Source organism: Ceratotherium simum, chromosome 1 (assembly GCF_057802395.1).
Source record: "Ceratotherium simum simum isolate JZ-2026a chromosome 1, ASM5780239v1, whole genome shotgun sequence".
NCBI lineage: Eukaryota > Metazoa > Chordata > Mammalia > Perissodactyla > Rhinocerotidae > Ceratotherium > Ceratotherium simum.
The window spans coordinates 98,659,875-98,675,423 of record NC_141900.1 but is presented as its reverse complement, the minus strand read 5'-3'; the positions used below and the strand labels follow the sequence as shown (position 1 = coordinate 98,675,423).

General features: G+C 37.3%; 1 pseudogene; it reads right to left on the bottom strand.

Annotated features, from left to right (window-relative positions):
- Nucleotides 1–8,169: 8,169 nt before the first annotated feature.
- Nucleotides 8,170–9,104, bottom strand: LOC101395072 (olfactory receptor-like protein OLF3; annotated as a pseudogene).
- Between the last annotated feature and the right edge of the window lie 6,445 nt (nucleotides 9,105–15,549).

The following is a 15,549-nucleotide window of genomic DNA, read 5'->3' as shown; positions in this document are numbered from 1 at the left end:
AGTGGGCTACATTTCCAGGTCACTTAGCAATCACACCAAGGGCAGAGGCAACATATTGTGTGGCCAAGTAGTTAAGTTGAAATCATTACACAGGTGGAGAAGAGAGCCAATTCTTTCCACAGTCAGAGGAATGCTTACCATAGTGTCCCCTTTGAGTCCACTCACAAACACACTCACTCATGCCCGAGCTGTTCACAAACTTCTTTTCATTCATACTTAGCTCTACACTCACAAATGTAAAACCACCGCAACATCATGACTATACTAAATGTCCCTGAATTGTACACTATAAAATGATTCATTTTATGTGATGTGAATTTCATGTCAACTAAAAAAAAAAATCTTCACAAACTGGTGATATATTCATTTAATGTGTTTCTCAAAAAAACAAATCAAAGCTAGCCCAAATTTACATAAATAAATAATAAACAGATCAATAAATATCTGAAAGAGAAAGTTATGGAAAATGGGTAAATGGGAGAAGAGGAGAGGATACTGAGATGTAGTAAGAATAAATAAATGAGAAAAGTTACTGATAATTACCTATGGAAAAAAGTAAAAAGTTAGAGAATTAATGATCAGAAAGGAAAAAGGCAACCAGAAAGGAAGACAATGAAAAAAAGGGTACAATGAAGAAGCCAAGGAAATAAAAACTAAACAAAATGAGGAAGAAATGGAAACAATGAAAATGAGAGAAAAGAAAATTGAAATAAACATTTATAAATGCCATTTTCTTGACATTTAATAAATTTACACATTGCTAAAGTTATCTAATATTTTACACGCCAGGGCTCCCAATGTTTTATTTATCTTGGTATTTAGTCCCAGAGTGTTATTTAGTCCTTCCTTGAGGTAAGACTTTCTAGAATTTGGTTCTATCATAATGGAAACCCTGATCAAAATAGATTTACCAGGGAAATTGATGGATCCTCAGAAAATTTGAATAGTGAGATCTTTCAGGACAACCACCCCCGGATCCCCTCCCACAGAAACACAAAAATCTTCAGGACAAATTTGTATTCAGTTACATTACTTTAAATTTCCCACCAAAAGATAGAAGACTCAAAAACGCTTAGCTAAGATACATATATTTGGCATTACTAACTTACTTCTACTCAAGCTTAATTTCTGTTCTTCGGCCGCTTTATCACAATCTGCTTTGTAAAGAGGAGCAAATACTTCACCAGAATCATCTCTGCATTGCCAAAGCACGGTGAAGACAACCATAAACCCATACCTGCTTTGAGCTTTTACAATAGTTTTGAGAGGAGATAGATATGGGATGAAGAAAAGAAGACCAAGTAAAACGCATAAAGAGCAGAAAGGAGGTGGGGGGGATGGCGCAGATTTGAGCTGGAGAATAAGTGAGGACTCCTGGGTCAGGCTGCCTCCTGTGGGCAAGGGTCTCCCCTCCCCTCTGCTCAGCTCCCTTCCAGCCCTTTGCCATTGTCAGATTGTTTTCTCTTCTTTGCCCCAGAGTACTTAAAGAACAAACATCAAGCTAGAACCAGTCACAGTGAGCAGCCCACACAAATTTTTATTTCCAGTAGAATACCTGCATTCATCATTACTAACAACTGTTCTGTGTCTTTGGATCATTTTTAGGCAGCTCAAACATTTTATTTTCATTTATAAAGACCCTTTCCATTGGATTGATGCTTTATGGAAAAGTATGTATTCTCCTAAAATCCTAGCACATCAGTTTTCATGTCTGTAAAATGAAGATAATAATGAAGGGATAAATTATCCCTTTCCCAGAGGAATATACACATAGTTACCTAGCAAAAATAAAAATAACAAGAATGATTTATGAAATTCATATACAAATGGAAATAAACTTGAAAATGTAAGACTACTTTAAAAACATGCACCAACTAAGTAGGCTATTCGGTATGCGAGTATAGACAGTGGGACCTAGAGAAGCTATATTGTACTCCTGACCAGCCCTAGACATGGGAAGCATTTCAGACAGGCATGCTACTTTAAAGACTTGTTTCCCAGACAGAAACTCTGTAAGGAGAGAAAGCTAGACTCTGAGGGAGGCATCTTTCCACTGGCATCAGCAAAGATAAGGCTTATCAGCACAGACCTGGCACCTGACCCCTATTTCCAGGAGGCAGTGAAAAGCAGAGATGAAGACTACAAATCTGTACTGACTCATTAGCAAGCTCAGGCCCTCACAGGTGGGGAACTCTTAAAACACTTGAAAAGTTCTGGCTTCCTAATTTGAATAGCCAGATCATAATTTCTTAGGACAAATTTCTACAAGAGGACAGCCATATCAAGTCACCATACTCTAATCTTAAAGAATACAAGAGGAGGCCAAGAATTACAGGGCCTGGTTTCATAATTCATGTCCTCTAATGTGTGTTGAAGAAAGACTGAAAATACCTGACTCACCTCTAGAGAGTGGAGAAGGCCGTCCTGTGCCTTGGAATGATGACAGGGCTGGGAAAGTTGTGGAATTTGAGGTAAGAGCAGTTGGAACAGGTAACTTTCTCTAACTTTAGTGATGAAATCTCAAGGGGCCAATTATGTTTTGGTGATCGGATTTCTTTTATGTTTCCTCCCCCTCTGTCTGGTCACTTGTGCACCTAAAACCCTAACCTACATTTCAACTTTGCAAATGAAAGTTTTGTTTCCTTGTCCCTGGAGCATGGGAAGGAGCTCACCAAACTTTAATTTCTCAAGAGAGGTACATCTGAGTCTTCAGCGATACCACCTTTGGATGGTGGGAATTTTTATCCCACTTTACGAGCGTGAGGATTAAATCTCAACTTCCTCATTCCAATTCATCCATTTCCACATTCCTTTGAATACTTGTTAAACCAATATGGAGAAAATAGTAAAATTCTAAATAGGACATTAAAGATTATCTGAATAACTATAAAGACATTTCACGTTTTGGATGAGACAACTTAATATTATAAAGGTATCAATATTCCAAAATGAATCTACAAATTCAATGCAAACCTAATTAAAATTTCAGGTGAACTTTTTGCGGAACTTAATAAAATTACTCAAAAATTTATATGGAATAAGTCATTCTATAAATACCTATTTATAGACTGACTATAAATATAAATAAGTAAATAAATATAAATAGACTAGCTGACTATTTATATTAAAATATATTTAACAACTTTGAAAGGGAAGATGGGTTTGCCATATTATCTGACATACTACATATGATGAAGACTTACTACAAGCTAACAAGACTTTTAAAAATAGAATAATAGAGGGGCCAGTCCGGTGGCACAAGCGGTTAAGTGCAGGCATTCTGCTTCAGCGGCCCGGGGTTTACAGGTTCGGATCCCGGGTGCACACCGACGCACCGCTTGTCAGGCCATGCTGTGGCGGTGTCCCATATAAAGTGGAGGAAGATGGGCACAGATGTTAGCCCAGGGCCAGTCTTCCTCAGCAAAAAGAGGAAGATTGGCAATGGATGTTAGCTCAGGGCTGATCTTCCTCACATACACAAAAATAATAATAATAAATAGAATAATAGAATTGCATGGTGCAAGAGCAAACAAGCGAACAGATAGAAAAGAATAGAGTTCAAAGACAGATCTATACATAGGTAAACTTCATGTACATTAAAGTTACTCCAAATGAATGAGCAAAGAATAGATTGTTTAATAAACAGACCACAACGTGGAAAAAAATAACACTAGATCCATATTTAACAACATATACAAAAGTGAATGTCAGATAAACTGAAGAAATAACTGACAAAGATAACAGTAGGAAACTTAATTAAACAAAAAAATAGAATATTTCATGACCTAGATGCAGGATTTTTTTTTAGAAGAGTAAAACTTGATAAGCATAAAGTATAGGACAAAAATGTGAATTGGATTATATGAAAATAAAAGTTTTCTGTTCAACAGAGGGCTCCATGAATAAAGTTAACAGAGAGATAACAGATTGGAGGTATGTATTTGCAATGGCTGTAACAGAAATGGACTAATATCTATAATAGACACACCAACAAGGAAATGGCAGAAAACTCAAAGGAAAAATGGGCAAAGAACCATAGCATCTAGCAGTAGAAACCCAAAAGGCTGACAATATGATTCACTCGGAAAATATTTATTGTGTGCCTACTGTGAAACACGCACTATTCTAGACACTTTGTGTACCTAAGTGAACCAAACAGAGAGCCCTGCCTTCAAGGGTTTTATATTCTGGAGGCAGTGGAAGAGTGGGAGACAGACGTTAAAAAATGAGTTAATCGCAAAGCATGTTAGGAAAGATAAGTTCTTTGGAAGAAATAAATAACAAAGTAAGAGGGAACAGGTGTGGGGGGGCAAGGAGAAAGTTTGCAGTATCAAATGGGGCAGTGATGATAGTTGAATGAAGAATTGGAGGAGATGAGGAAGTGGCTATCTGAGAGAAGAGCATTCTAGGCAGAGTATAGTTAGAAAACAGGCCCATAGCCATTGTCGATACTTTGAGTTTTATTCTGAGTAATTGCAGGGTTGAAAAGAGTAATGACGTGATTTGAGTTAGGTTTTAAAGGAATTCTCTGAGTGCTGAGATACAACAGCAGAAGCAGAGAAATTTGCTGCTGCAGTAAACCAAAGGGGAGATGAGGGTGTCTCACACCAGGTGTAAGAGTGGACATGATGAGAAGTGATCTTATTGTGCATATATTTTGAAAATAGAGACAATAGGATATTCTTGCTGATTTGGATCAGATGTGAGAAAAAGAGAGCTGCAATGATGGAGTTATCATGAACTGAGTTGGGGAAGGCATGGATAGAACAGTTTGGGGTGAAGATAGATGGGAATCAGGATTTCAGCATATAAAGACATGTTCATACTGACTACTTATAAGAGTAATACAAAATAAAACAATTTTATATCTTTTAGGCTAGAAAAAATGCAAAACATGCAGGTAGTGGATAGAGAAGAACCCTCCTGCATTGAAGTAGGAATACAGACTTATAAAGCCATTCTGGAGAGAATCATCTGTGAACTAGCAACTTGGCTCCTGTATATATTCTCTAAATAAATGCTCACACAGGTCTTTAAGTGCTCATGTATTGTGATATTCATCATAGAGCTGTATGTGGTGGTGGGGAGTTGGGTGCCATAACGAAGAGTGATAAAAAATATGGTGAACACCATGGATTACTCCGAACAGTTAGAAGTAATGGACTAGCAATACATCTATGTAAAATTATAGTCTTGAGTGAAAAAAACTAAGACACAGAGTGAGTAGTTAACAATATAATGAACTTTTTAAAAATACGTAAATGCACTCTCGAACACAATCTTATGCATTTAACACATTAGAATAGTTGTCCATATAGCAAGGAGGAAATAAGAGTAAAGAATGAGAAAAAAGAAAATCAGGCCCTGTGCAGATGATAACGTTCCATACTGAGGAGTATTATTTACCGATTAACTCAACTCTGCATCTGAGAATTTTTTTAAACCCTTATTTACTAATGTCCTAAATTCCAACTTATATATGTATCTTTATATACTTCATAAAAGGCAACTCCTAAAATAGTAAAGAAAGTTTCAATCAATAAATTCTTTAGTCAGCAGGAATTTTTTAGCATTGTTAAGGCACTTGGAATTGACAAATATGATAAAATGCATAGTCCTTGCTCTCCAGAAGCTTACAGTCTAACTGGTCAATGCAACATTTTGCCTTCTCCAAGGCAAAAACTTGGATTTTCTTCTTTTAAAAAGTGGGAATCAAAACACTTTCGCTTTTAAGATTTTACTCAGAAATTTTAGCACAATTATTCATGATGCTAACTGATAGGATTCAGAATTTCCAGTGAAAGGCAGTATTTATTACTAAATTTATTGTTATTTATTAGTAAATTATTAATACTTTCGACAAGTCTCAGATTTCACACACAAAAAACTTACAGGTCTATAATTATTTTCTCCATGAATGTGTATAACTTGTAGAAAATAAATTTTCCTCTTATAGAGATTTATCTGTTTGCTTTGGACCCCTGACAGACAACGAGCAAGCTCTGAAAGCAATAAAAGAGAGGAGGAAGGGATGGAAATGCAGACGAGGGAGCAGGCGGCAGCTGGACCACATCAGGTCATGCCTGTGTGGAGCACGGATTTTATTCTAAGCGACATAAAAATGCAACCTGGTTTATTGTCTAAGATAAAGGTGCTGTCTGCAGGCCAAATGGCCCAAGTCATTCAAATAAATTGTAGGGAAAAGAAAGAGTTGGAGGGGACCTATAGGTTAAAGACATATCAAGTTGAAAACAAATGTGCAAAACTAATCTGCAGTGAGTAGGGATGTTTGCTTGGGTAATAAAGCCATAAAGAAATGCAAGAAAGTGATTACTACAAAGGTCAGAATAGCAGTTGCTTTGGGGAAAAAAAGAGTTATGATTAGGACGATGCACATGTAGGGGCTTCTGCGAGAGCCAGCAGTTCTGTTTTCTGACTTCAGCGGTCGTTACAAAGGGGTTTGTCTTTTAATAATTCACTAAATAAATACACATTTGTTTAGTGTAATTTTATGCCTCTGTGCTTTATGTTACAACATAAAATCCAAAAACACATAATAATTTTTTTAAATAGTAAAGCTGTTGGGGCCGGTATCGTGGCATAGTGGTTAAGTTCCTGCAATCCGCTTTGGAGGCCTGGGGTTCATGGGTTCAGATCCCGGGTGCGGACATATGCACTGCTTATCAAGCCATGCTGTGGCTGCGTCCCATATAAAGTAGAGGAAGAGGGCATGGATGTTAGCCCAGGGCCAATCTTCCTCAGCAAGAAAGGAGGATTGGCAATGGATTTTAGCTCATGGCTAATCTTCCTCACACACACACACACAAAAGTAAAGCTGTTGTGAAAGAATAAAAGGTAGAAAGCAGAGGTGGAAACAGAGAGACCAGATTGATCACATATTTGTTGATAAAGCTAATGGAATCTACTGATGTATTGGGTATAGAAGAAAGGAATCAAGAATCATTCTGAGCGTATATGGTTCCTTTTACTAATACAGTGAAGGCATACTGGGGCAAGAGGAAAGGAGTAGCTTAGAACAGAGGAAGCAAACACAATAGCTATATTTTAACTATGTTAAGAATGAGATTCATTTGATGTAAGTGACAGTGTTAAGCAAACAATTGCATATATGTATTTGGAGCTCATGAGAAAGGTCTTGTCTGCTTGGCACTAAAAAAAATAAGAACTTGAGCTTAGATCGATAAATAGATGATGGATAGATTTGACAGATGGATGGATGGATAGATAGATGCCATGGTTCTGGGTAACATCACCTGGAGCAGACACAGAACAGTAATCCACTATAGCCAAAGCAATAGGAAAAAAGTTCATTTTCAATAATTGTATAGAGAGAAAAGTTTGCATAATGCTTAGCCCTGTAATTGTGTCCTAAAAGCTACTTATAAAAACAGCTGAGGGGCCGGCCCCATGGCCGAGTGGTTAAAATTCCTTGCGCTTTGCTTCAGCGGCCCAGGTTTGCTGGTTCAGATCCCAGGTTCAGACCTACCTCACTCACCAGCCATGCTGTAGCAGCGTCCCACATACAAAATAGAGGAAGACTGACATAGATGTTAGCTCAGGGCTAATCTTCCTCAAGCGAAAAAAAAGAGAGATTGGCAACAGAGGTTAAGGCAGGGTGAATCTTCCTCAGCAAAAAATATATATATATATATATAGTTGAATATCTACTCTATGCCAGCTACTCTACTAGCTATAACCTTCAAGATAATTACACATACCAGATATTATTAATTCTTTTTATAGTTGAAGAAACTGGAGGTCAGAGATATTAGGTACATTTTTCAAAGCCACATTGCTGGTGAGAGGTGAGGTCAAGACATGAAGTGTGGCTGTTCTTACTCTGAAGCACTTCACTGTCCACACTGCATTTCCTGGGGGAATATGCAGGAGGAATATGAAAGGGAAAGAGGGAATATGAAGTTGAGGAGGACAGATACCCCAGCACACCCCAGTTTAATAATTGAAGGCTTTGTTTTTTTTACCATATGTATAATATGTGTACTTATGTGGAAAGTCAGTCTACAAAAACTTGCTCACCATGGTCCACCTTATCAGCAAATCTAAGGAGAAAGGGCCTGTCAATCATTTTCTCTTTGTTTGGAATGTCGTTCTTTGGGCTTTGGAGGAAAAGAGAAATTCTTCGAATCTTTATCTTTTTTCACGAACTTTTTCCAACACTCTTCTGAGGGCACTCATCACCTCCTTGTTCCTCAAGCTGTAGATTAAAGGATTCGGCATTGGGGTCACCACAGCATAGAACAGAGCAACTGTCTTCTCCTGTTCTGCTGAGGAGCCAGCTGAAGGTCTCATGTACGTGAAAATGACTGTTCCAAAGCACATGCAAACCACAGTGAAGTGGGAGTCACAAGTCCCAAATGCTTTGCGGCGTTCCTGGGCAGAGCGACTACACAGAATGGCAACAACTATACGACCATAGGAGAATAGGACCAGAAAACAGGGAAGCATGATCACCAGAAAGCCTGAGATCGCCACTATGACCTTGTTGAAGGAGATGTCCACACAGGTCAGCTTCAGCACAGCCAACATCTCACAAGCAAAGTGGTTAATAATATTGCGGCACAAAGATAGCTGAAAGATGATGATTGTCTGCGTCAGTGAATTCGTGAAACCAGCCACCAAGCAGCCAGCAGCCAGCCCCCAGCACAGCCCTCCGTGCATGATGACTGTGTAGTGCAGTGGGTGGCACACCGCCACATAGTGGTCATAGGCCATGGCTCCCAGTACGAAGAACTCTGTATTGCCCATTGCCAGGGAGATGGACAGCTGGAGCAAACAGCTGTGGAAGGGGATCGACTTCAAGGCTGACAGGAAGTGAATAAGCATCTGTGGGACAGTGCTGTTGGAATAACAGATGTCCACAAATGACAGGACACTGAGGAAAATTACATGGGTGTATTTAGCCTGCTGTCCATTCTGATAAGGAGGAGGATGAGAAAGTTCTCCAGCACGGTCACCAGATACACAGCCAGGAAAAGGACGAAGCGGGAGACCTGAGTCTCCCAGCAGCTGGACAGCCCCAGCAGAATGAGCTCACTCATCCATGTCTGGTTTTCCCTGCCCATGAGCCTCTGAAGACCAAACCCTCGTTATAAATCAATAACTACCAGACACTTAATGTGGCAGACAGCCTTATAAGGTCATTTAGACCAAACAGCCATCTAATATTAAGTGGTATGGTTTCCCAGATTCTATGTCTCATTCAGGATTTGGGACCACAATAGAACCCATTGATGGGGCTCAGATTCAAGGAAAAAAGAAAACTCTTCTTTTCTCCTTCCATAAGTAGGAAAGGTTTTATTAAAATTCTTAGAGATCTGAGTTAAAATGATTAACTATAAAATGTGATTCTCTTCTATAAAGCCAATTCCTAACCATGGGGTTTATTTACTTCTTTGTTGGATACCAGTTTTTCCCTCCTTACTATTTCAAAATTCATATTGAATGGAACCTAACAGGTATGAACAGTTTTTTAAAATTTACATTTTTACTTCTGCATTCTCTGACTATGAAAATGAGATAGTCAATTTTCACCCTTTTAAAATCAGAAATGTGGGAGTTACAAGTCAGAAAGTAGCAAATATAAAATAGATTTTTAAGCAGCAAAAAATTGTCAAAATTACATTTTAGAGTCAGTGGAAAAAAGAACGAAGGCCCAGATGATCAGGCTCAGTTTTGAGAAGTCTTCACCTGCTTGTCTCTTATCTGGGTGAGAGGATGAGAGGAAAGAGCCTACAATGTTATTTTCCTCCTTCAGAAGAGCAGCAGAGCATGGGTAGACAACAGGGTATGGCTGTCAAGAAATAAAGTCAAAGATGCATTAACTCTCTTCCCTAAAAAATGATAAGAGCTCAATATTAGCCTATTAACTAAAAGATAATGGCAAACTGGTTGCACATTCCCACTGAGTCTATTTTTATGTATCTTGGATAGTGAAAGTTATGGTTTGGAGACTATGGTGTAATGGAAAATAATTAATTGGAACCAACTCAGTGAAATGACTGTTGATTATCTCTCCTTTAACCCCTCCTTTATTTATCCCCATCTGAAATATTTGACTATTTTTCCCCTTAGGAAACTTCTCTCATCTTTGTGCTATTCTCCCTCTACCATGACTCACATGACCAGAAGGTAGTGTTTCAGTCTGCTCAACACCATCCCCAAACTTTCTAATCCTGTAGATACATTAGTATTTTGGAAAGCTCAAGGGCTCTAGTATTCAGAAATTTTCTTTGGAACTATTAGTAATCTTGTTTGTATATTATTCAAATCACGAGTGATTTCCAAAACCTCGTGGACTGAACAACCCCACTCTTGACTTCCCACATACTCTGTCCCTCTAATTACTCTGCCCTTTGGGTGGAGAAAGTGAACCTCATCCACAAGTGTTCCACGGAGATATTCTCTGCCTGTTGTCTGTGATCAGGTAGTGCTATTGAATATGTGATGAGAATCACGCTTTGTGTTGAGGGGATTGATGAGGGTAGCTAGCTGCAGATAAAGGTGCAGATAGGGTACAGAGACGTGGATTAGCCTGGAGAGAAGGGTCTATGGGCATTGGCATATGATAATCCTTTCTTTATCTATGAATCAGTTAAACTTGCTAAACCATTCCCACTCCAAGAGATTATTTATGCAAGTTACAACAAGGGGAGGCAATAAAAGTACAAAATGTCCAGAGGCCAGCCCCAAACAGCTGTTGGTGAATCTTCCTCAGCAAAAAAAAAAAAGTACAAAATGTTCTTTCTTTCTTTCTTTTTTTTTTTTTTAGTGAGGAAGATTGTGCTAACATCTGTGCCAATCTTCCTCTTTTTGCTTGAGGAAGATTGTCCCTGAGCTAACATCTGTGCCAATCTTCCTCTATTTTGTACGTGGGAGACTGCCACAGCATGGCTTGATGAGCAGTGTGTAGGTCTGCACCTAGGATCTGAACCAACGAACCCTGGGCCACCAAAGTAGAGCGTACCACCTTAACCACTACATCACTGGGCCAGCCCCATAAATGTTGTTTAATTCTTTAAACTTTACTCTAGAGCTTTAAAAGGTTAGCAGGTCACTTTGTAATATTTCTATCAAAGAAAGAGGAAACTTGCCTTTTTATTCCTAATGAAAAAGGAAAAGTTGGAATATGAAAGTATCCCTGTCAAAGTCTTCAGGTACAAAAGAGAGAGACAAGCGACCTCAAAGGGGAAAAATCAGGGCCTGGGAACATCAGAGGAACTTGACCAGAGACAGATAATATTTTATGAGCTAGTCCTGGGAAGGTGAATGGGGTAGTCTATAATTCTGCTGTAATATACGAAACAATTCACATAAAGGAACTTCACCAGCAAAGGGCTAAAACAAAAAGAAAAAAAAAAAACAGTGCAGGAGGTAGCTGATGATTATTCAATGTATTCTTAGGTACCAAATAAGGAAACTTCGTTAGAAAATCTGATGATCATCTCTTGGAGTTTTGTGTCTTTCGCTCCTTAAAAATTAACAATAAGTAGTGAAGGGCTTGACAAAAAAAAATGTAGTAATCCCTGATCTTGGGTCAGTAATTCCCCTGAAAGGCCCAGGAAGGTATTGATTACAAATAGAAACACCCATGGTTAACATATCATGTTTCTGTATCATCTTTACATTTCTTCAAGTGTCTCTCTCTGGGAGTGAATGAACTGCTTTGCCAATAACCTTGCATTTCTCAAGTCAGTCCTCATTACCTACTTTCTTCATCTATCTAAAGGGAGTATACATTCAAGTCTGGCCTAATTCATCGGAGGGAGGGAAGTAGGGATGATATGGAATAAAGATATAACACCAATAGTAAAAATAATGATTTTTTGATCAAAAAAAGGGTTAAAAAGTAAATAAAATGTTTGGAACATTTTGGAAAATTTGATATGTAAATAAAAATTTAAGACAGATTTTCAAAAGTAAGTTGGAGGTGTTATAACTGACAATAACAGTAATTTAACAGCATTCCTGCACCACCTCTTTTTTCTGGAATTGTGATTCAAGCTTCCTAAAGTTACACATCACAGATATTCTTATCAAAAAAGAAGCCACTTGGAAAGCTTGAGATTTCCCAAAAATGTTAGTTGGCTAAGTTGCTCTCCCAATCCCATCCCCATTTCCTTATGCATTGCCTACACTTCTTGGAGCAACATGAAGTTTAAATCCAGTTATCCAGATGAAGTTACCTTCTGACCATCATCATTTAAGAACCCGCCAGTCAACACAAATCTGTCCTCTGGTCCAGATTCCAGGAGTGGGCAGGTGCTGAGGGGTGCAGTGTGGTACAGGAAACACAACCTGTGGTAGCCACACCGAGTGATTCCCATGAATTCAAAGACCTGTGTTAGATGCTTCACTTCTCAGAGGTATCCCAAAGAACTTTCTCCTCAGTTTGGCTACCTAAAATGTGTTTTCCTAAAACCAGTTGCCAAAATGGGACACTTGTCTCTCCAGTGACCAAATTCAATCCAATTGTCACACAAGCCTAGGAAGAGGCTGTGGGTTAAGGAAACCCTGATTTCCTGACTCATGGTCCTAAGAACCCACTGGAAAGCCTCTGAGCATGACTGCCCTACCTTCAGGACAGAAGGCCAGCATTGCCCCAGGAAGAGCATGCCTGGGCAAGATGTGGGATTTGGAAAAAGTAACTTTCTTTTCCCTCAGAGATAAAATCTCTACAGGCCAATTATGCTGTGCTTGTTAGTCTTCTGTTACTTCTTCTCCTTCTCTGTATGGTAATTCTGTCACCTTAAACTCTCATCTCTATTTAAGAGAATTTAAAAATGAGAGTTTAGTTTCTCCTGACCCAGAATCATGAGAAGAGAATCCAAAGCCCTAGTTTCCCTGGAGACATTATCCTATGTCTTTGTTGAAGTTTCACTTTGAGGAAATTATAACTTGCCCATGACTTTCTGTCCAAGTACTCAGGATTAAGGCTATTTGACCCAAAGCGCCGATTATTCATAGACCACCTATGGGGCCTTTGAGCAATATCTCCTGCAACATGATTCTGAAGTTGTACATGAGCTATGATCAAATCTTCTCTTCACAGCTGATGCAACTATTTTGGGAGACTTTTCCTCATTTTTTCTCACTATTGGAAGCTTCCTTTTAACTGGGCATTGTCAAAATATTTAACTATTTGTGTGTCTAGATGTCTGCCCTCATATTCTGCAAATACTACAAAAATTTACTACCCACTTAAAGCATCTTAAATTATATACTCATTCTATTGATAGACATTTAGGTTGTTTCTAGCTTGTGGCTATTAAAAACAATACTATGAGCATTCTCACACACACACACATACACACACGCACACACACCCCTCTTTCGTCATACATATGTGCAAGTGCTTAGATTATTTGCGTGTCCAGCTTTAGCTAACATTGTCAGTTTTGTCAAAACAGTTGTACCAATTGTATTCCCACCAACTATGTAGGAGGATTTCTTTGCTCTAACTTTTCTCTATTGTCCAGTCTTTCTCATTTCAGCTCTTCTGTTGGGTATATAGTGGTATCTCATTGTGATTATATTTTACATTTCTTTGATGCCTAATGAGGTTGTACATATCTTTAAATATTTATTGTCCATTTGCATATTTGATTTTCTGAGGTGGGTGTTCAATTTCTTGCCCATTTTTCTATTGAGTTATCTCTTTTCTTTATTGATTTTAATTCTTTATATATTTTGAATGTGAGTCATTTGTCTTTTATATGCACCACAAAAATTTTCTCCCAAATTGTGGCTTACTTTTTCATTCTCTTAACGGTGCCTCTGTTAAAGAGATGTCCTTAATTTTTACGTAATTCTATTTAATTTTAATTTTAATGTAGTTCTATTTATCAACTGTTTTTCATATAGTTACTACTTTTTTGAGTCTTGAGTGAGATCTCTGTCTATCGCAAATGATGAAGTTATTCTTCAACATTATCTTCTGGGAGCTTTCATGCTTTACTTTTCACATTTAGATTAACAATATATCTGAAATTTATTTCTGTGTATGACCTGAGATAGGAGCCCAGGTTCATTTTTTTCTATGTGGATATCCAATTTTATTGAGAGACCATTCTTTCCTCACTATTCTCCTGTGCTGACATAAATCAAAATTTCAATTTATATGTGTATATTGTTTTCTAACCAATTGGTCTATTTATCTATTGTTATAACAATATTACACTGTCTTAATTACTGTAGCTTTCTAATAAAATTTGTTTTATTATAGTGTAAATCTTCCAACTTGATTCTACATTCTACATTTTACATTTGGCTATTCATGGCCATTTGAATTTTCAATCTGATTATAAAATTAGCTTGAAAACTTTCAGGAAAAACACTTGCTGAAATTTTAATTGGAATTTCATCTAAAAATAAATTTGGGTAGAAGTGACATTTCTATGCTCTTGAGTATGATATATAGTATCTTTTAAATTATATAAAAATATAATTGGATTTTATATCTTAAATATGTATGCATGAAATGACTTTTGTGGGTGACTACTGTCATTTTTTCCTTATATATTTGGTGAAGCCATCTGGCCTGAAGTGTTCTTTGATAGAAAATTCTTAAATATGGATTCAAATTTCTTAGTATACAGGACTATTGTATTTCTCCATATGTCCCTTTTGGTAAGTTTATTTTTCCTAGGAATTTGCTTCATCTAACTTTTCAAATTTATTGGCCTAAATTTGTTAAGATCTTCTTGTATATGTCTAATGTATATAGAATCTGGTAATATCTCTTTTTCTTTCCTGATATTGTTTGTTTGTTTCACGTCTCTGTCTTTTTTTATTAGTCTTGGCAATGAATTATGGTTTACTACAAAATATTTTTAATATCATTTGTTGCAAGGAGATCAACAAAGAAGGGGTAGTCCCATCTCTTGAAAAATATCATTTAACAGGTAACAGAGAAAAGAAAAATATTTCCTCATTTAAGAAGATAAATATTAAAACTATAAAAGAAATCAAACATCATAAAAAATTACCAAAAAATATATGTGAAGAGAACCAGAGAATACATAGCTCCTCTGAGCTATTTCCAGTATAGACAGAGAATTATTGTCCCAGGACACTGAAAGAACCATAGCTGTTATATCAGAGCCATTTCTAAGGATTTTAGGAAACCCTAAAAATAGGACCACTTATACTAAAGATGAGAAAATCTTCTAAATTTTAAAAACAGAAAGAAATACAGATGCTAAGAAAAATATATCAAATCGACCTCACTGCTTTTAGGAGGAATGCTGAGCTATTGAAAAGGATTTGATTTCAGCAATATATTTGATGGCTTTATTGGGAATTCTATCAAATATTAAAAGAAAAAGTACTTCCAAATTTCACAAGACTTTCCAGAGAAAAGAAAAATAAGGGATCATGTCTTAACTCATTGCATGAAGTTAGGATGACCATCATACCAAAAGGTGACTGGGAAAGAAAAAGAAAGGAAAATTACACTTCAATCTGACTTAGGAAGACAGATGGAAAACTCTCAAACAAAATAATAGTGAA